The sequence below is a fragment of the Heloderma suspectum genome, chromosome 1, assembly GCF_057233095.1.
Source record: "Heloderma suspectum isolate Gila_16-S chromosome 1, 16-S_ref, whole genome shotgun sequence".
NCBI lineage: Eukaryota > Metazoa > Chordata > Lepidosauria > Squamata > Helodermatidae > Heloderma > Heloderma suspectum.
Genome location: NC_139458.1, coordinates 7,816,236 through 7,836,848, shown reverse-complemented (window position 1 = coordinate 7,836,848; position 20,613 = coordinate 7,816,236). Strand labels below are relative to the sequence as shown.

The following is a 20,613-nucleotide window of genomic DNA, read 5'->3' as shown; positions in this document are numbered from 1 at the left end:
TGTTACCTTTTCAGCAGCACACCTTTCTCTTCGCTCAGCAGCACAGGATGAGTTTTAATCGGGTCCTGATTTTGTCTTATGGTTGATTGCTTAACATTGCTTTTTAGATATATGTTGTCTGCGTGTGCGCTGCCTGTAGATGGTTCCACACTTTGTATAATGTGCTTTTTCATCTTCGCAAACTGCCCGGAGAGCTTTGGCTGTGGGGTGGTACTGAGATGTAGAAGAAGATGGTGGTGGGGGTGATGCTTTTAAAAGAAGTAACGAAATGACATCTAACTGCGTTTATTCGCGAAAGGAACAAAATCCTTTCTGTTGCGAAGCGGGGAGCGGGGAGCGCGCTTCCGCGGGGCGGCGGCGCAGGCTGGGCCGGGGAGACGGCGCATCGCCCCCCCGGCAGGGCCGGGCGACCCGGCGGGGCGGCGAGTTCGAAGCCGGACGCGGCGCCGAGCGGCGAGAGAAGGAAGTGGCGGGCGCGCTGCTTCCTGTGCAGCGGAGAGCTGATGTCGCGCACACGCGCGCGCGCGCAGGGCTGGGTGGGGACTGGCTTCTCGGGGACGGCTCGGAGCCCGCCGTTGCTGCTGCGCCCGGCGGCGGCGCCCCCGCCCCCGCCTCGCCCCGTCGGCATCGCGGAGCAGGAAGCTTGGGAGGAGAAGAGGTCTCGCAGACCCCGGGGCGGACCGGCCGGTGGGAGCCTCCTCGAGGTGAGCGAGCGGGCGGGCGAGCCCGGAGGGCGCGCACGCCCGTGCCCGCGGGGGCGCCTTCGATGGGCTGGTCGGCGTGGAGCGTCGCGTCCCGGCCTCTGCGCGGCCCCGCGGGCTTCTCCGACGACCTCCAGGCGAACGCCCGGAGTCGGGGGAGCGCCGAGGGCTGCGCATCCTGCCCGGGCCCCTCGCCAGCAAGCCGGCGCTCGGCGGGACCGACCCGCCGCGTCCGGCAAGCCGGGAGGGGGCGGGGGGGGCGGGGGGAGAGGCGGATGGCGCGGCTCGCGGGCGAGAGGAGCGGGCGGGGAGGGTTTCCCCTCCCAAGAGCGCGCGCCCGCCCGCCCGCGCCCGCCCGCCCGCGCCCACTCGCGCGGGCACACGGCCGACGCGCGGCAGCTCTTTGCGCGCGGGGCCCGCGGCAGCGCCAACACGGGCTCGGCGCCGCGCGCACAGAGCCGGCTCGCGGCGCCCGGGCACCTGGCCGCCCGGGGCGCGCCGACGCGGGCTCCCTCCGCGCTGCCGGCCCGGCGGGCGGGCGGCGCCTCCGCGCCCGCGGTTGCGCCCTGCGGCGCCTTTGTTCGGGGAAACGCGCCGTCGCGGCGCCGACAGCCGCGCAGGTCCCCTCGCCCCCGTGCCCGGGCCGTCGCCGCAGCTGCCCTGGCGCTGATAGGAAACCGAGGGCGGCTTGCCCCTCCCCGCCTGAGTCGAATACACTCCGTGGTGGGGGAAGGAGAGGAAGCCCACCCGCGGATTTCGCCTTGAAAAACAAAATCCCGCCGCTCGGTTTTGTGGCTGTTGGAAGTTGTCTCTCCAGCTGGAGAAACTGGCTTTTTGTGGGGAGAGGGAGGAAAATCTGTATACTGGCTCCTTCGCTTGCAAATATGTCTCCCTGTGAGCAGATTCTTATTTTTATTTTATTTTTTGACACATGGGTGGGTGATATGGATTACTCTGATGGCAAGGGGGATGGGAAGGAAATCTCCTAAAATACGGGGGGGGGGGTATTTTGCAGCCACCATGTAGAAATGCAAAATAATGAAACTGCTCCTGTATTTATTCATTAAGTGAGATAGATAGATAGATAGATAGATAGATAGACGGACAGATAGATTTTAAATTGGATGAGCACACTGAATGGGCAGCCAGGTTGGTTTTTCATTGAAGGCAAAAGGGGCCACCCTTCTGATTTCTTCCCTACCCATTCATGAAATGGGATGGGCTGGATACTTCCTTGAATTCTGAAATTGTGAAAAGGACAGTTCATGGGGTGAGAGGCTATTGACAAAATGGGTCATGAAACAGGGTTTAGGCACTGTGAACAAAGACAGAATTTAAAGTACTTTGGGCTGCCTGTGTTAATCTTCAGTGAATGGAATCCAAGGTTCCTGCCTTTTTCTTCTTCTTTCAAGCTGGAGATCAGCTTCCCAACCAATTTCTCCGCCCCATCCCTGCCACAAATAGGTGTCCACCCCGCCACCCTTCAGAATAATACGGAATAGACCAACCTTCACATTTTTACTCCTTTCTTATGAGCTGTTTCTGAAAATGATCTTGTTTGTGCAGAAGAAAAGGGTTTAACTTCAGTCACTGATTTTAATTCTGATTTCTTAAATGCAGGCATTTTTTTTCCAGTTATAGAATGGGAAGTAACTAGAGCCAAATAAGCATGTTTGGAGAAGAGAAGAAACTGAAAGCAGCCTAAGAACGCACTCCTATCTAAGTCTACTCAGAAGTTCCATTGAGTTCAATGGGGCTTACCTCCAGGTATCAGGGTATAGGATTGCAGCTTACAATCCTACACCCAGTCACCTGGGAGTGAGCGTCGTTGAACTCAATGGGACTTGTGTCTGAGTAGGCAGGCTTGCACTGTGTCTGTCTAACAGAACTAAGTCTGGTGGGGAGGGTGATTGTGTGAGGCTTAATTTCAAGCTGGTGGGTGAATCAGAGAAAACGACGGACAAGCCCTTTTCAAGCTTGAGTGGGTATTCAGCCCCATATATATTATGAAATTAAAGCAACATCTCCCTGTCCCCACACCTCCTCTGGCTTCCCACATTAATCATGTATTAATAGAGTCTAACAGCCTATAAAGCTTAATGGTCCTTAGCATCTGGGTACATCAGGAATTGCTGGACAAAGGTACCTGTTGTTTCTTGTCCCTTAGGAAAATGATTTAAAATGGCCTGTTATTGTTCCCATGTTTCATTTAAGCTGCACAAGCACTGGCATGAAACCGCCTTCTCCTCCTTGGCAATGATTACCCGCTTGGCCCTTTAACGTGCTGTTACCTTAAGAAAATAGCCGAGGTGGCAGGAGCAGCAGCACTGGGTTTGTTCTGACCGACCTGCCCAGGCCAAAAGACCAACCTGTATTTCAGGGCGCTCTTTGTGGGGTGTTTTGAGGGGGCGCTAGGGGCGGGGTGAGGGATTATGTGAGTCTTAAAATGGCAACATCTGTCTCTTGATTTCTGCAGGCAGCGGCGTCATGATGGGGTTCCCCCCACACCCACCTACCCGCCTTTGTCATATTAACTGGATTTCTCCAAATTCTCAAATTTTAATCCCCTTTTCAGCCGTATGGCCGTTGGCTGAATGGAAATATGATTTGCTTCAGGATGATGCAGAAAGCCACTTGGCTTTTTCACCTTCCAGTGGCTTTGCAGCTCCTCCATGGGTGTGGCATGCTATAAAACCCTCCGTGATGGAGACCCTGGTAGATATTACCTTTGGGCAACAGCATTTGGGGGCCTCTCCCTTTAGAAAAAAAGGCAGTGAAGGGAGACATGGTAGTGCAGCCCTCCCCAACCTGGTGCCCTCCAGATATTTTAGACCACAAGTTCCAGCATTCAGGACCATTGGCCATGCTAGATGGGGATGATGGGAGTTGTAGTTCAGCACTTATGGAGGGCCCCAGGTTGGGAAAGCCTGTGGTAGAAGTGAATCGAAGTATAGGTGGTGTGGCCAGAGGGATGTCTCTGTTCTACTACCACTTCTCGTAATACTTCAAGTTGGGATTATCCAACGAAAATCAGGACTGTGAAAACACCTGATCCATTTACGGAGTTCACAGACACAAGAAGCGGCTATTGCCACTAATTTAGGGGCGACTTCAAAGGAGGATGGGAGAGATTCATAGAATTAGGTAGGTCTTTTGAGGGGACCTCCATGTTTAGAGGCTGCCTAGCAAACGCTGGAGGCATACAACCGGTGGGTCGGTTACCTTCAGGCCTTGCTTGTGAGCTTTCCAGAAGCATCTGGCACTGGGCTAATTAATAATAATGATAAACCAAAGACAAGTGGAGGGGCACAGCTTAAGAACCTAAGAGCATGAGAGGACCAAGCTGGATCAGACCAAGGGTCCATCTAGTCCAGCATTCTGTTTGCACAGTGGCCAACCAGCTGCCCCAGTGGGAAACCCACAAGCAGGACATGAGTGCAGTAGCACCCTCCCATTGGACAAGTCCACTGGGCAGTGGGCTAGTCAGGGATGTGGAACCTGTGGCCCTCCACTTGTCATTGGGCTAATGATAATAATAACAACCACCACCACACTGTACACTGCCCTATAGCCAAAGCTAGAGCCGGTGTGGTGTAGTGGCAAGAGTGTTGGACTAGGAGCTGGGAGATCCGGGTTCTAGTCCCCACTCGGCCATGGAAGCTCACTGGGTGACTTTGGGCCAGTCACAGACTCTCAGCCCAACCCACCTCACAGGGTTGTTGTTGTGAGGATAAAATGGAGAGGAAAAGGATAATGTAAGCCGCCTTGGGTTCCTTGCAAGAAGAAAAAAGGCGGGGTATAAATGCAATAAATAAATTAAATAAAAGCTCTCTAAGTGGTTCACAATCCTAAACAGGATTTAGAGTGCAATCCTATGCATGCTTAGAGAGAAAAAGGTCCTGCGACTCCTATGCTGGCTGGGGAATCCTGGGAGTTGTAGGCCTTTTTACTGTCTAAACATGCATATGATTGCGCCCTTAAACTGTTTAATATTTTTATGTGGCGTTTTATTATGCTGTTGTGTTTTACTGTTTTAAGTCAGAATAAAACTCGCAGCACCCCAGTGATTATGGGAGGCTCTCTGCAGCGAGGCCTGCCTGGCTCCTGCATTGCACCCTTTCGGCACCAGGTTGAGACTTTCCTCTACTCCCAGGCATTTGGCAGCATGTGATAAGGTTTAACTGGTCCTGGGGCTTCTGTTCTTAATATTTTTTTATGATTTTATATGGTTTTTATATCCTGTTTGATATTGTGTTTTTAATCTTTTTTAAACTGCCCAGAAAGCTTTGGCTATTGGGCAGTATAGAAATATAATCAATTTATTATTATTATTATTACTAATTAGGGTTATTGCATTTATATCCCACCTTGTTTCCTCTTGCAGAGAACGCAAGGCGACTTACATGATCCTCTTCCTCTCCATTTTATCCTTGCAACAACAAGCCTGTCAGGTAGGCTGGGCTGAGAGTCTGTGACTGGCCCAAAGTCACCCAGTGAGCTTCCATGGCCAACTGGGGACCAGAACCCAGATCTCCCAGCTCCCAGTCCAACACTCGCACCACTACGCCACACTGGCTCCTTATTATTATAATTGTTATTATTCTGCAGTGCAAGGATCGTAAACCACACGCAGGCATTTTTTTAAAGCCTGAAAGACTAAAAAGCTTGGGAAAATAAAAGGGCCTTCACCCGGCTTCAGGGGTGATGGGACTACTGCTCCCATCATCCCTGACATTGGCTGTGCTGTCTGGGGCTGCTGGGAGCTAGAGCCCAACTACACCTGGAGAGGCAGTTTCCCCAGCTCTGGACCGGATGGGCCTTTGGTCCGATCCAGCAGGGCATTTGCTTTCCATGCTGGTGCTCTTTGGACACGGGTCGCAAAGGCCCACGCTTGCCCCAGATGGCTCAGCAGCTGGGCATTCTCCTTCTACATCCGCGAGGCAGCTTTTCAACTGGGGCCGTGTGGATGGGGAACACGAGGGTGGCTTCGTGTTGAGACGTGCCCTAGAGACGATACTTGGCTGTGTCTGCTCAAGACTTCCACAAAACAGAAGAGAAAAGACGTCCTCAGGTGCCAGAAAAAATATATCTACTCCGCCCAATGCGTTTCAGAAATTTCCTCCTGAAACGCGTTGGGCAGGATACAATCTCTCTTCGGTTGTGAGACACATACAGGGCCTTCCCCTCTTGCTGTTTCCCTGTTGAAGGTTTTCCCCAGCAGCGAACGAGGCCTCGGGGGTGAGCAGAGGCGGGTGGGGCAGTCAGTGCACTGGTGAGCAACGGCAGCTTTTATTGAAAGTAGTCGCACTGGATTGGCTGTCTGGGGTCACCTGGCTCCCAGGACCAGGAGGAGTCTGGGTTGTGGCGATAGAAGCCTCACTTGAGTTCCCTCCTCCAGCCATAGCGCACAATAGCATACAGGGGCGGGCAAAACGCAAAACTCCAGATGCTTTGGACTTCCGCTCCCAGCATTCCTGACCGTTGGCAGGGGCTTATGGGAGTTGAAGTCCAAAACACCTGGAAATCTACCTAAGCCCATCCCTGGAATAGAGCCGTTGGCTGGAATGGTGGCTGGGAACGATGGATGCTGTAGTCCAACACATCTGGAGGGCGTCAGTTTGGGGAAAGCTAGAACAGAGACTCGGGGCCAAACTAATGCAGTGGATTGGGATTGGGACCACCATACTCCAGGAAGGGAGGATTCACCTCGGGTGGAGAGGGCTTTCTTTCTTTTCTAACACCCCCTCCCAAGGGTGGAATTTCAAGAGGAAACCGGGGAGGGGGGATTTAATCCTCCCCTCCCACAGTGTGGTGGCCCTGATCCAAATCAGGGCTGCGTGTGCTTACACAAGAGAATAAAGAGAGAGAGATGCCCCAGCTACACACTGCGGATGTAGTGAAACGTGGTGCCGCTCGCAGCGCCTGGCCTGTGGTGCTTCTGGTCTGCGCTCCACAGAGCCTGATGCTGGAACAGACTGGCTAAGAGCCCTCTGCTCGTTATTTTCATGCGCTGACGAACGGCTTGGGGAAGGGCCGTTGTTCGAAGGTAGAGTGCATGCCGAAGGTCCTGGGGTCAGTCCCCGACATCTCCAGTTGAAAGAATCAGGCAAGAGGTGTAGGGAAAAGACCAGTGGAGGCTGGTGGCTCCAGTGTCAGTGGGGCGCTGAATTACGCTCTGGGTTTCAGTCAGAAACGGTCAGAACTCTAAAGGAGTTCTGTGAAGCACCTTGGAGAGCTCCTTTAGAGTTCTGACTGAAACCTGGAGGGGATGCACTGCCCCACTGACATCAGAGCCACCAGCCTCCGCTGAACAGCGCTAGCCTGGATGGTCCTAGAGCGTGACCCGCCTGCCATAAGGCAGCTCTTGAGTCCCCCGTGAGACTCATAATTAGAAGTTCCTTTCTTGCAGTTCCTGTTTCAACACATCACTCTTACTGTGTCCTGTTTACATCGCTCTTCCGATTTGCAAAGTGCTCGATCATCTCTTGTTATTTTCCCCCTCACAACAAGTTTGCTGTTGTTTCCACTTAATGGCAGAGGAAATGAAGGCTGAGCTGTGGCTACTGGCCCAAGGCCAAACTATGAATCCATGGCAGAGGTGTGACTCGAACCCAGCCCTTTCCATTCTAAATCTCACTCCCTATCCCTGCTCACTCTAGCTCTCGGGAAGTGGCTACAAGGAGGCTCCCAAGGCAGGCAGGGGATGGTGCTGGAGAGGCCCTGTGCTGGCTGGCCCCATCCTGGGAAGCCTGTTCAGTCTGCATCCTGCAGTTACCCGAGTCTGCTCTGACAAGCGTGTCGCCAGATGATCCTCTGGGAGGGTAGCGCATCTCCTAGAAGTGGGTGTGCAGCAGGGGAAACATCTGTGTGGGAGTGCCTTCAGCCTGGGTTGTCAAACCTCTTTCAGTCAATGGGCCAAATTCAATTTCGGGGAAGCTCTCAGGTGGCCCCTTCCAGTGATGGGGGGGTGATGAAAAGCAAAAGGAGGAAGTTAGCTTAAAGCTCGTACTTCCAGTAACTAAGCCTTAGGGGAGGAATGGGGGGGAAAACATGAAAGCACCAAACAGTTGCATTCAGGGGAAAGGGGGTGGTGCCAGGGAGGGGATGTGGCCTTCTGGCAAACCCTAGGGGGCTGGATTTGGTCTCCAGGTAGGCTGGATTTGGCCCACAGACCCGAGGTTCAACACCCCTGCTTTGGGCTCTGATGCTCAGCTTTGTTCTACTGAAACAGCTGGTTTTAAGCCAGCTTAGGGCTAAGTTGCACCTCTAAATCGGCATGTTGAGAACATGGGTGAAGCGGGCCTGTGCAGAGCTCAGCGTGCAAGGGAAGTGGTTCACCGCATCGCCTGCTCACACGTCAAAGCCACGCTTGCTGCAGTCAGCTCACTGCCAGCGCTTTGTGGAAGCACCCACAAACACAAGCGTAGTGTGGAGGGTCCCACAAGGACAGCTGTGTGGCTCTGGAAGAGAAGCCTATGCAGAGGGCAATGCCGAGCTGACCAGAGAGCCGGTCTGCGGAGAGCCTGAAAGTCAAGACGAGGAAACTAGTATCAGGTCCTTGATAGTAAAAGAGAAAGTAGACTGACATCGGAAACCACTGGAACTCTGAAATAGTTGCCCTGGGATACATAACATTTCTCAAAAAGACAAGAATCAGTCTCAGAAAGAAATTAACACATCATCCCCAGCACCACATAAGGCTGTTTAAAACCTGTGCAGTTTCTGGGTGTCCACACTAAGGATGTAGGAACTGTGTAAAATCCACTCCATCTGTGTTTCGCAGATTGTCAGGCACATTTTGTTCCATAATCTGTTCACAGACGGATTCGATTTTTTTCCCCATTATGCGGAAAAATACACAAATAATTCCGTTAGAGGGTTTGCAACAATTTACATAATTTATCTTAGTACGTAACATTTAGCGTATTGTACTGCATTCCATTCCATTTTTCCCCACATATATTTATCAGTCTCAGAACAAAGTTGCATATTTTCCTATGAATAAATAAGTCTAAATTTGGGGAAAGTTAAAAAAAAAAAAGATTGGAAAGTCCACGGACTCTGTGCGGCCTGAGGAGATTGGGCCACAGCAGATTCCGCAGGTCAGGTTCTTAGAAATCCAAGCTCATTTTAGTCTGTCTCAAATTTCTCCAGTATCCCTAGTCCACACCTGTCCTTACTGTTTTCCGAAAGTCTGAGAACGGGGTGACTAGCTGTTTCCCAGCTTTGGACCAAGGAGAGTTGAGTTCAGCTCCTTGTTCAGCCATGAAGGTTGCTGGGTGATCTTAAACCAGTCACTCTCTCTTAGCTTACCTCAAAGGGCTGTTGTGAGGGGAGGGGAAGGGAAGGGACAACTCAAAGTATGCCAACCTGAGTTCCTTAAAGGAGGAGCGAAAAGGGAAGGAAAAACAGAAGTGGTGAAATTCTACAATGCCTGGGGTTGAGTTCCAATAGGATAACATCTGTATTTTGCAAACATTTTCTCCTCTCTCTGTTCCACAAGAGTGCCACTTAGTGCTAGGACTGCTTATTCAGAGGGTGACTATAATGGGATCTTTCTAACAGTGTAGAGATCTCTGCATCAGAAAGCTACTTCATACCAGGGCTGGGGAACTGGTGCCGTCGTGACTCCGCTCCATTGTTCCCCGTCAAATAAGTGACAGAAAGTCCCCTGACGGTTGCCGCAAGTGACAATTCCCTTCAGATGGCTCCGAAGTGGGCAAAGGGGTGTCATTTAAAGATATTAAATCGATGCGCAAGCCCAGGCATGTTTAGACAGAAAAAAGGCCTACAATGCAGGCTGGGGCATGCCGGGAGCTCTAGGCCTTTTTTCTGTCTAAACGTGTATGGGGTTGTGCCCTAGGAGTGTTTTCTTGTATCATGGAAACAAAAATGGAATCTTCATGCACCGTCACGACTAACAGATTTCTTGTGACGTTTGTGGGCCAGAGACCACTTGATTAGATGCATTTCAGTCTAGATTATCTATATCCATTTCACTTGGATTTCAGGCCTGGCTTTGGGACACAAACTGCCTTGGTCACCCTGTGGGGTACTTCTGTCGACAGAAAGACAAGGAAGTGGGAGCCTGTTGATTCTCCTGGACCGCTCAGCCACGTTTGGTCTCATTTTGAATAGCCTGGCGGGGTGGGGTGTGAAAGGCCCTGCTTGGTGGAAGTCCCACACCTGCTTGGATGGCTGTTTCCAGAAGGTGCTGCTGGGGGTGACTGCCTCATCCCTTGGGAGCCATGCTTTCGTGTTCCACGGTGTGCTGTTCTTTCGCCCATGCTGTTTAACATCAATATAAGGGGTGGAGAATCTGAGGCCCGGGGCGGGGGGCAAATCCAGGACACCTCAGGTCCCAGTCTGGCCCTCCAGGGTTCACCAGCTGGCCACAGCCCAGCCAGCAACCTTTTGTGCTTTCCTGGCCAGCAGCACTTTTCCTCATTCTAAAAACTTGACATGCCTCTCCCAAGGCCTAGTTACTGGCAGGAAGGCCTTCACACTAAAATAGGCTGGTATTTTTGGCCCCGCCCCCTTTGCCCCACCCACTACTGGAATGCGGCCCTCGAGAGCGCCTTCAAAATGGAATTTGGCCCTTGTGCTGAAAAAGGGTTCAACTCCCCTGATTTTAGGGATGTATGAAAGTCACTTAACTGTTCCCAAAAGCTGATTCGAGGTGGGGGGGAGGCGCCCCGTCCCTCCCCCCTGAAATTCTGGCCGGGGGGGAGGCACCCTGTCCCTCCCCCCCCGAAATTCTGGCCGGGCGGGAGGAGCCCCGTCCCTCCCGCCGCGAATCCCGGCCAGCCGGGAATGCAAATGGCGGCGGCCATAGCCACGGCTGCAGTCAGCCGTGATAGGCTATGTAAATGTTTACATAGCCTATCACGGCTGAGTTAAAAAAAAAACCGCGTGTACGTAAATGGCAGCACCCATGGGCGCCGCCATTTGCGTTCCTTATTTTGGCACGTGTAGTCTACGTAAACATTTACGTAGACTACAGCGAAAATAAGGGGAACACAAATAGCATAGCGTCTACGCTGTTTGCGTTCCCCTTCTTTTTGCTGTAGTCTACGTAAATGTTTACGTAGACTACACGTGCCAAAATAAGGAACGCAAATGGCGGCGCCCATGGGTGCCACCATTTGCGTACGCGCGGTTTTGTTTTTGTTTTTACTCAGCCATGATAGGCTATGTAAACATTTACGTAGCCTATCACGGTATTTTTTCTAAACCTAGCTGTGATAGGCTACGTAAATCTTTACATAGCCTATCACTTTTTTTGTTTTTTGGTTTTTTTTTACTGGAAATGGCGGCGGCCGGTCGGAAGACCAGCCGCCGCCAGAGCCGCCGCCGCCAGGGAGATTCACCCAAGGTAAGTCCCGTCCCGGGGGGGGCGGGGGGGCAGACCGTTTCTCCGCCGATTTCGGGGGGCCAAATGCGCTGGCATTTGGCCTCCCCGAGATTCGTGGAGAAATTCTCTGACATCCCTACCTGATTTTATATGAAACTGTTGGGAGAGGCCATCTGGAGATTTGGTCTGAGGTGTCGCTAGTATGCAGATGAAACGTGGCTTTATCTCTCATTTTCATCAGATGTGGGTGAGGCTCTGGCAGCCCTGAACCAGTGTTTGGGAGCAGTAACGGACTGGTTGAGGGTGAACAAACTGAGACTCAATCCAGAAAAGACGGAGGCATTGTTGGTTGGTCGCTCACCCACCCAGGTGAAAGGTGTCCAGCTTCTTCTAGAGGGGGTTACTCACCCCCTACAGGAGGGGTGGCAAAGCTCAGGGGGCAATTCCGACCCCCCAAAACCTCCCAGGAGCTCTTGGCAGCAAATCTAAGAAGAGCCCTGCTGGGTCAGACCAAGGATCCATCTCATCCAGCATTCTGTTGAGACGGTGGCCGACCAGCTGTCGACCAGAAACCCACCAGCAGGACACAAGTGCAACAGCACCCTCCCACCCATGTTCCCCAGCAACTGGTGTACCTAGGCATACTGCCTCTGAGACTGGAGGCAGCAATTCACACACTTCAGTTAAAGCCATCACGAGGAAGACATCGTGAGGCCATTCCTCCCATGGGGGGTTTTCAGTTCAGGAAGTGCAGATGGCCTGAGAGGCTGCAGAGCAATGGAAAGATGAGTAATGGAGAGAGAAAACTCACACAGCCCCCTCTGCCACCTCGCAGTGATTAGGTAAGCTCAAAAACTAAAAGAAATTCCAAATTCTGCCTCAGAAAAGTGGTGGCCTCAACATAGTTGATGCTATTGCCACTTGCAGGAGCAGTGCAATAAACCAAAAACCCTTAGGAAAAAGGAAAGAACCTTTGCTATAACTCCTGCCATTAGTGAGTCCCATCTGTGAGAAACTGTTGGAGAATTTCTTATCCCCTAGGAGAAATTCAGTGAAATTGTCCCCCCAGTTTCTTTGCCCACAAATAGGCTGGAGAATTTTGAGTGGTCATTTGCACACAACTCGACATCCAAATTGGTGGCCATCACCACATCTCGTGGCAGTGAATTCCAAGCTATGCACCGCTTTTGGCCAACCATGACAGTGGCCTAAAAAGTCCAGAACTAGTCCAGAAGTGTGCCCCTTGTTTTAAAGCTAAATTTGGCCTGTCTAGACCACTGTTGCAGTTTGCCGTCAGAATCTGGTGGCAAATCACTTACTGTTTTGCAGCAGGATACTCAGCAGTGACGGGGGCCATCAGGGAGACGCACGTGAGGCCAGGTGGGGGCCCCTCTGGCCATGAGTTGCCCATCCCTGCCCTCAAGCCCCAGCTTCGTAGTCTGGCAGCACGTATTGCTCCAGCACTGTCATTAGAGGTTCAAGGGACCTCTGTAGCTCAAATCGCCTTTTCTCAGCGCTGACTGTGACACTCTCGCCTGGACAGCAACTGCATGGCCACAATTGCCCATGCCCTGGCAACCTCCCATTTGGTAACCTCCCATCCAGATATGCACTGTACATGGGGCTGCCTTTAAAAAATTATTCAGAAGTTGCAGTTGGTCCGAAACAGGGCCACTGGATTATTAGCCAAATGGGGTGGTTTGACCATATTCTGTAGCCTTCCCCATCCTGGTGCCCTCCAGATGTTTTGGACTGCAACTCACATCACCCCCCAGCCACAATGGCCATTGGCCACACTAGCTTGGGGTGATGGGAGTCAGGGAACGTTGATATTATGCCAGTGCTGTGTCAAGTGCACTGGCTCCCAATTCATTTCCAGGCCCAATTGAAAGTTATGGTTTTAAACTTTAAAGCTCTACACAGCTCAAGACCAGGTTAACTGAAAGCCCACCTTCACCCATATATAGCTACCTGAACCTTAAGACATTCTTCAGAGGCCCTACATCGAATGCCCCTGCTGAAGGAAGTGAAATGGGTGACTACCAGGGAGAGGGCCTTTTCCGTAGCAGTATCCCAGCTGTGGAATGGCTTTCCCAGAGAGGGTCACCTGGTAACTGGAAAAGGGCAAGGGAAGGAAGAAACAGTTTGTGGGGGGGGGGGAGTTGCTGCTACTATTGTTCTCAATAACAAAAGACCCTTAGACTGCAGCAGTGAGCAACATACTTGGAAGTATGTTCCACTGAAACAAATGTGTTTCCTTCTAGGATTGATGGGTGTGCGAGTGTGTGTTTGTGTGTGATGCTGGGCTTACTTCAAAGTCAATCACCTTGAAAGTAATGGGACTTCCGAGGAAAAGTCTTGAGGAGAGGGGCATGAAACTCCAGTCTCTAGATTCTGATTAATTTTGGCATAGAAGCAAGAGCAGAGCTGGTATTTTCTCAGCACCCACAGTACCTGCTGGGCCCAAACCTCATTTGTCCCAAGAACAGAAACACATTTCCAGAGGAGGGTAGCCAAGTCAGTCTGTTGCAGCAAAAAGAAAACGAAGTCTTGAGGCACCATAAAGACTAATAGCTTTATCCTGGCAGACATTTTCATGGACTACTTCCCACTCCATCTGACTTATTTATTTATTCATTTCCTTATTATCAACATTTATATGACGCCCAATAACATAACATTCTGTGGGCGGTTTACAATAAATAAACATAAAAACAATTTGGTTACAAAATGTAACAAAATGAAAAGCCACATAAAATACAAGAAGCGAAACGCAAAGCAACCCCTAAACCCAGACTTTAAAACCCAGCTGCCCACCAGAAAGCCACAAAGCAGGACATGAGTGCAACAGCACCCTCCCACCCATGTTCCCCAGCCTATGAGACTGGAGGTAGCATATAGCCCTCAGGACTAGTAGCCACTGATAGCTTTCTCCTCCAGGAATTTGTCGAATCCCCTTTTAAAACCATCCAAATTGGTGGCCATCACTACATCTTGTGGAAGTGAATTCCATAGTCTAACTATGCTCGGTGTGAAGACGTCTTTCCTTTTCTCTGTTCTGAATCTCGCACCACCCAGCTTCATGGGATGACCCCACTGGGTTCTAGTATTATGAGAGGGAGAAAAATGTCTCTCTATCCACTTTCTCCAAACCATGCATAGTACACCTTGATCATGTTTCCCTCACTTGCCTTTTCTCTAAGCTAAACACTCCCAGATGTTGTTACCTTCCTTCATAGGGGAGATGCTCCAGCCCCTTGATCATTTTAGTTGCCCTTTTCTGCTCTTTTTCCAACTCTGCAATATCCTTTTTTTGGTGCAGTGACCAGAACTGTGCACAGTATTCCAAGTGTGGTCACACCCTAGATTTGTATAGGGACAATATGATCTTGGCATTTCTATTCTCAATTCCTTTCCTAATTATGCCTAAAATGGAATTTGTTTTTTTCACAGCAGCCACACGCTGGGCTGACCTCACTGAGCTGTCCACCGCAACCCCAAGATCTTTTTCTTGCTCAATCACCGCTAGCTTGGATCCCTTCAAGTTATACTTGCAGTTGGGATGTTTTGCCCCATTGTGCATCACTTTACACTTTCCATGTTTGCAGGGTGGTGAATAAGCCATGGTGGCTTATTCACCAACCTGCATGTGCCAGTCGCATGCCAGGGGATCAAGCATAATGACCCACAGCAGGGTGGCTTCCCATGTCATGCGAACCTGGTGAGGGTGGCTTGTTGCCGTAGTTAACTAGCCACCCCAGAACCCTACAACAGGCCATGGGTTCTGGGTGGCTTGTTAACCATGACAACAAGCCACCCTCACCAAGCTTGCATAACACTAAGGATAATTATGCTATTCCCCCCTGGCATGTGACCAGCCCGCACAGCAGGGGAAATAAACCACTGTGGCTTATTTCCCCCACTACGATCGTGTGATCCAGGCCAGTGACTGACAGCCACGTCTCTCTAACATCTCAGGCACAAAAAGTTATCTTCCATCCCCTGCTACCTGGTCCTTTCAGCTATGGCATTCTTCAATCCATGGGCCTTAGTTAGTGGCTTTGCGCAGCTACTCTCTCTCTCATCAGCCCTCGCCAGCATCAACAACAGTGAGGGATGATGGGAGTTGCAGACCCAAGCATCTGGAGGTTGCCACCCCCCTGCCACCTTACAGTCGCCACAAGGGAAGCTGCTTGAACGGCTTCCCAGTTAAAGCCCAGTTTCTTCTACACCCCCATTCAGCTGTACTCCACTTGCAAAGAAGGGGGAAAGTTGTGGCCGGTGCATGCTCCTGCTCGCTGAGACGCTCAACGATTCCCCCTTCTGTTCCCCTTGTTACATCAAGTGCCGCTGTATCGGAGCTCAGAAGGAGCCGTGTTTCGATGCAGCAGATCATTGCGGTTTGGCCTGGGGGGGTGTCCTACTTTACAGAGGACAGTCCTCTGGAGAGCTGGCAGAGAACGGTCCTCTACTTGATGGTCTGTCCAGTCCAAGCCTGGTTTGAAGTCAAAGACCCATAAGAAGGCAGTGCAGCAGGAGTGGCCTTGAAGTTGCCCATCAACAGTTAGCACACAGACAGCAGCCTGAGCAGGCACACAGGTGGGATGATACACTGTTGTTGTTGTTGTTGTTCAGTCGTGTCCGACTCTTCGTGACCCCATGGACCATAGCACGCCAGGCCTTCCTGTCCTGCGCTGTCTCCCGGAGCGTGCTCAAGTTCATATTCATTGCATTGATACACTGTATTTCTATTTAAATTATAAATGTGCACCTAGGCACAGACATTTGCATATACATGCATTATGCTAATTGGAGTCTTCTTGTCTCCTTTGGGGGGGGTGACACAATTCCTCTCTTTTTTTGGCAATGCATAAGAGGCCCCCCTAATCCCCATATCTTCAGAAGGCCATTATCCTCTGAAACCCATTTTCCCATTCACCATTAAACAAAGGAGGAAAAAAGAAACCATGTCAAAAAGCCCTTGACGGGTAGCAAGTTCTTTTCTTCTCGTTTCTCATCATCATTGCAGCCTCGACAAAAAGGCTTGCTCCTTCCCTCAAGAGGATTCCCTCTGGCAGGGCGGCCTCTCTGTCAGAAATCTCAGCGGGCGCCAGCAATTGTCGATAATTGTGTTGGGTCTGTCTCTCTAGAATGATGCAGGACACAACCTGGTCTCCTGAGAGCCCAGGCGGAGACTTCCACTTCACAGCACTCCTGTGGCCTCCCCGTCGGGAGAAGCTGAACTCTCTCTAGATTAATAATTTTCTGCACACTTGCGCTAATTTGATTTCAGGGTATTTTAAGCCCCAGAGGGTTCACGGTGTATCTAGTGCTGTGCCTATTCCACGATCATAGTGCATGCGCGCAGATAAATTTGGGTGCAAGATTTAAGTATGCTGAGAATGCCAGCTCCCAGGTTTCCTCAACATGCATGTTTCTAGTTCTTGAGGCTGCAGCCGTAGGCTGGTGTCTAGAGAGAGTGTTTGGGGACGTCCCAAAAGCAGAGCACATGAGGATTTCTGGCAGCGACAGGGCTTCATAGCTATTTGCCCCTCCCTCAGATCAGAATAAAATATGCAAAATAATGAGTCTTGCGACGCTGTCAAGGGTAAGAAATTGGCTCTATAAGCTTTCGTGGACAGCGGTCCGCTTCATTGGATGACAAATCTTTCTGCCAGAAAGGCTGGGTTAGGCTTTAAATGGGCACAGGATTCTTGGTTGTTTTTGCATAACTCACAGTTTCAGAATTCAGCTTTTCATGACACCTTATCCCCAGTTCTGCCTACATCAGTGTTATCCTCCCTGTAAGTTGTGGGTAGTTTAATTCATGTTGCAGACGCTATTGTTTCCTGTGCTTGTTTTATGTGAGAACACACCCCCATAACTTTGAAAGCGACTTAACAACATTGCAGCCGTTTACGATGGGGGATGATATCTCCCTTCTCAGTTATTTACAAAGCTTTATTAATTGGATTAGGAAGCTCAGATTTGCATAGTTTTGTCCTGGAATGCAGAGGCTGCTGGGATTTTTACTACCCCCCCTTCCTACCCACCCCCATTCATAACAGAGAAGCTTATACAAGCCCAAGTCTTCAAAGATTAGGACTGTTATTATTCAATGTACGGTGGTGTGATCTTTGTGGAATGGTGTTCATTCCGATTTGGTGCGTACTGTTTGTGTATTTGGGTTTCTATTTTTAAACAATTCAGCCTTTAAAAAAAATATGGTATGGTTGAGGCATCACTACTTCAAGAAAAAAAATGAGTCATTAAAAAACCCCACAAGAAATCCACCCACTCGGCTCGTGCTGTTGCTATAGTAATTTGGCTCAGCCGTGCAAGATGGTCTCCTAACTTCTCAAAAAACACCCAGGGCTGATTGACACAACTGCAGAGTGGGCTTTTGTGGAGGCTTTCTTGTCTGCCAGGAATGAAGTACTGGTGCCAAATTGGCTGGGGAGAGCAGGACCTACACTTGATTATCAACTTGGAGCTACCACTGAAATTAGTAGTCGTTGTAGTATTACTACTATTGTTATTGCAGCTTCTGTTATACCATTTTCGACCCTATGAGCCCCCAAAGCAGCATATTAAAATACAATAAAAAATTCAATAATCATCATTCAATCCATCCAGCTGTCAATCAGTCAAAAACTGCAGACAGCAAGATCACAGAAAATGTCCCTGTTATTAATCTGGCTGCTGCCTTTTGCACAAGCAAAAGGCAGCACCACGTAGAGTGCATTGCAGTAATCTAACTTGGAGGTTACCAGAGCATAGACTACTGAAGGCAAGTTATCCTTGTCTAGATATGCGCATAGCTGGGCTACCAGCCAAAGTGGGTAGAAGACACTCTGTGCCACTGTGGCCACCTGAGCCTCAAGGAACAGAGATGGCTCCAGGAGAACCCCCAAACTACCAACCTGCTCCTTCAGGGAGAGTGCGACCCCATCCAGGACAGGATGAACACCCTCCATCTAGTCACCCACAGTTGCCAGGGAGCTGGAGGGGAAGAACCAACTTGCCTGGTCAATGAGGTCATCAGACGGCATGTTCCTGGTGGTTCCACCCATGGCCCAGCTGGAGTCCACCAGGAAAAGAGCCTACAGTGTAGCAGCCCCCTTCCTGTGGAACTCCCTGCCTTTGGAGGTCAGGCAGGTGCCAACTTTGTGTTGCTTCTGGTGCCTCCTGAAGACATTGTTATTCCGGGAAGCCCTCCTTGAGTGACCAGCTGCGGCTTACTAAATTTGGTCTTATCAGAACTTGTTTCTTTTAAAAATGTTTAAATCGTTTTAACATGGTGGTTTTTTTTGTCTTTGTGTTCACCGCTCTGAAATCTTTTGATATGGAGCAGTATATAAATATTGTAAATAAATAAAATTAAATAAATAAATAAGAACCACCCACTACCAGCATCTCAGTCTTGTCTTTCTCCCCATTCATATCTGGTAGTGCAGCCTTACCCAACCTGGCACCCTCCAGACGTGTTGGACTACAACTCCCATCATGCTCAGCCTGCATGGCCATTGGAGGGTGCCAGGTTGTGGGAAGCTGATGTAGTTCAACGACATCAAGCAAATTCCATGATGGGGATCATTAGGAAAGGAACTGAAAATAAAACTGCCAAGATCATAATGCCCTTATACAAATCTATGGTGGGACCACTCTTGGAATACTTTGTACAGTTCTGGTCACTGAATCTCAAAAAGAGTATTGTAAAACTAGAATGGCTGCAGAAAAAGTCAACCAAAATGATCAAGGGCAGGTTACAACATTTCGGGCTCTTTAGCATAGAAAAAACAGCACAGAAAGGAAGACTTGATAGAAAACAGAAAGCAGAGTAGGAATAAATTGTAACTTCTCCTAATGGAGGGGTGTAACCAGTGGGGTCCCTTAGGGATCTGAATTGGGACCAAGGTTTTCCAACTTGTTCATAAATGATCTAGAATTAGGAGTGAGCAGTGAGGTGGCCAATTTTGCAGATGACACCAAATTATTTAGAGTAGTTAAAACAAAAAGGGATTGTGAAGAGCTCCAAATGGTTCTCTCATTCTTCAAACTGGGAGAAGGGGCATCAAAACGAAAAATGCAGTTCAATGTAAGCAAGTGTAAAGCGATGCACGTTGGGGCAAAAAAAGTCCCAACTTCGCTTACGAGCTGATGGGATCTGTGCTAGACTGACCAAGAAAGAGAACATGGGGTTGTGGTGGACAGCTTGATGAAAATGCCAACCCAGTATGAGGCTGCTGTGAAAAAGACAAATTCCATGTTAGGCAAAATTGGGAAAAGAATTGAAAATAAAACTGCCAATATCATATTACACTTTTACAAATCTATGGTGCGACCAAATTTGGAATATTGTGTACAGTTCTGGTCACTACACCAAAAAAAAAAAGATATTGTGGAGTTAGAAAAAGTGCAGAAAGCAGCAACTAAAATGATCAAGGGGCTGGATTCACTCCCCTATGAGGGAAGGTTACAACATCTGGGAGTGTTTAGCTTAGAGAAAAGACAAGTGAGGGAAGACATTAGAGGTGTCCAAAATTAAGCATGGTATGGAGAAAATGGATAGGGAGACATTTTTCTCCCTGTCTCATAATAATAGAATATGTGGTCAACCCATGAAGTTGAATAGTGAGAGATTCTGGACAGAAAAAAGGAAGGACTTCTTCATGCAGCGCATAAACTGTGGAACTCACTACCACAGGATGTAGTGATGGCCACCAACTTGGATGGCTTCAAAAGAGGATTAGACAAATTCCTGGAGGAGAAGGCTATCAGTGGCTACTAGTCTTGATGGCTATGTGCTTCTTCCAGTATCAGAGGCTGTGAGCCTGTGTACACCAGTTGCTGGGGAACATGGGCTGGAGGGTGCTGTTACACTCATGTCCTGCTTGTGAGTTTTCCATTGGGGCATCTGGTTGGCCACTGTGTGAACAGAATGCTGGACTAGAGGGACCTTTGGTCTGATCCAGCATGGCTCGAATGAATGAATGAATGATACATTCCTCTGATCTATGTCTCATTAAGCTCACCAGGTTTACCTGGGAGGGAGACCTATTGAGTTTAGTGGGGCTTACTTCTGAATAAACACACATGGGATTACACTGTAAATCTTACAGCACTAGCAAAAAGGCTCAGGTTGTGCCATACTAAGGAAGGAAGGATCTCAGCTTCTGCTAAGAAGGGCCATCCCATGCGAGGAAAAGGGGTCTCTGTAATCTCTGGACCATTCTTGCCCCATCTCGTACAGATTTTCCAATCAAAAGGTGAAGACAGATGTAGTAACAATCTAAGGGTGTTGAAAATGGCTTGCGCACATGTAACAGTGCCCTGGAAACACATTTTTGAATGTGTGTTGAATTTGCTTATGCTGTGCTTAAACGATTTGTCTTCACCCCTGCTCTCGAAAGCTGCTTCCGTGTCTCCTTCCTTTGGTTTTATTTAGCTGTACACAAAAGGTGCCGGGTTCGATCCTTCACATCTCCAGGTAGGGCTGGACAAGATCGGTGGAGGCTGGTGGCTCCGCTGCCAGTGGGGTGCGGAATCTGCGCTGGT

The 20,613-nt window shown here is 49.8% G+C and overlaps 1 protein-coding gene across 2 annotated transcripts in view; it reads left to right on the top strand.

Annotated features, from left to right (window-relative positions):
• Nucleotides 1–487: 487 nt before the first annotated feature.
• The window catches only part of GNG2 (G protein subunit gamma 2), a 68,140-nt gene continuing 48,014 nt past the window's right edge, over nucleotides 488–20,613 (top strand). The window contains exon 1 of one of the 2 annotated variants that reach the window (XR_014787859.1): nucleotides 488–704. The gene's annotated coding sequence lies outside the window, so the exon portion shown is untranslated. The remainder of the gene's footprint in view (nucleotides 705–20,613) is intronic. The other variant, XM_084834913.1, reaches the window with a different exon arrangement.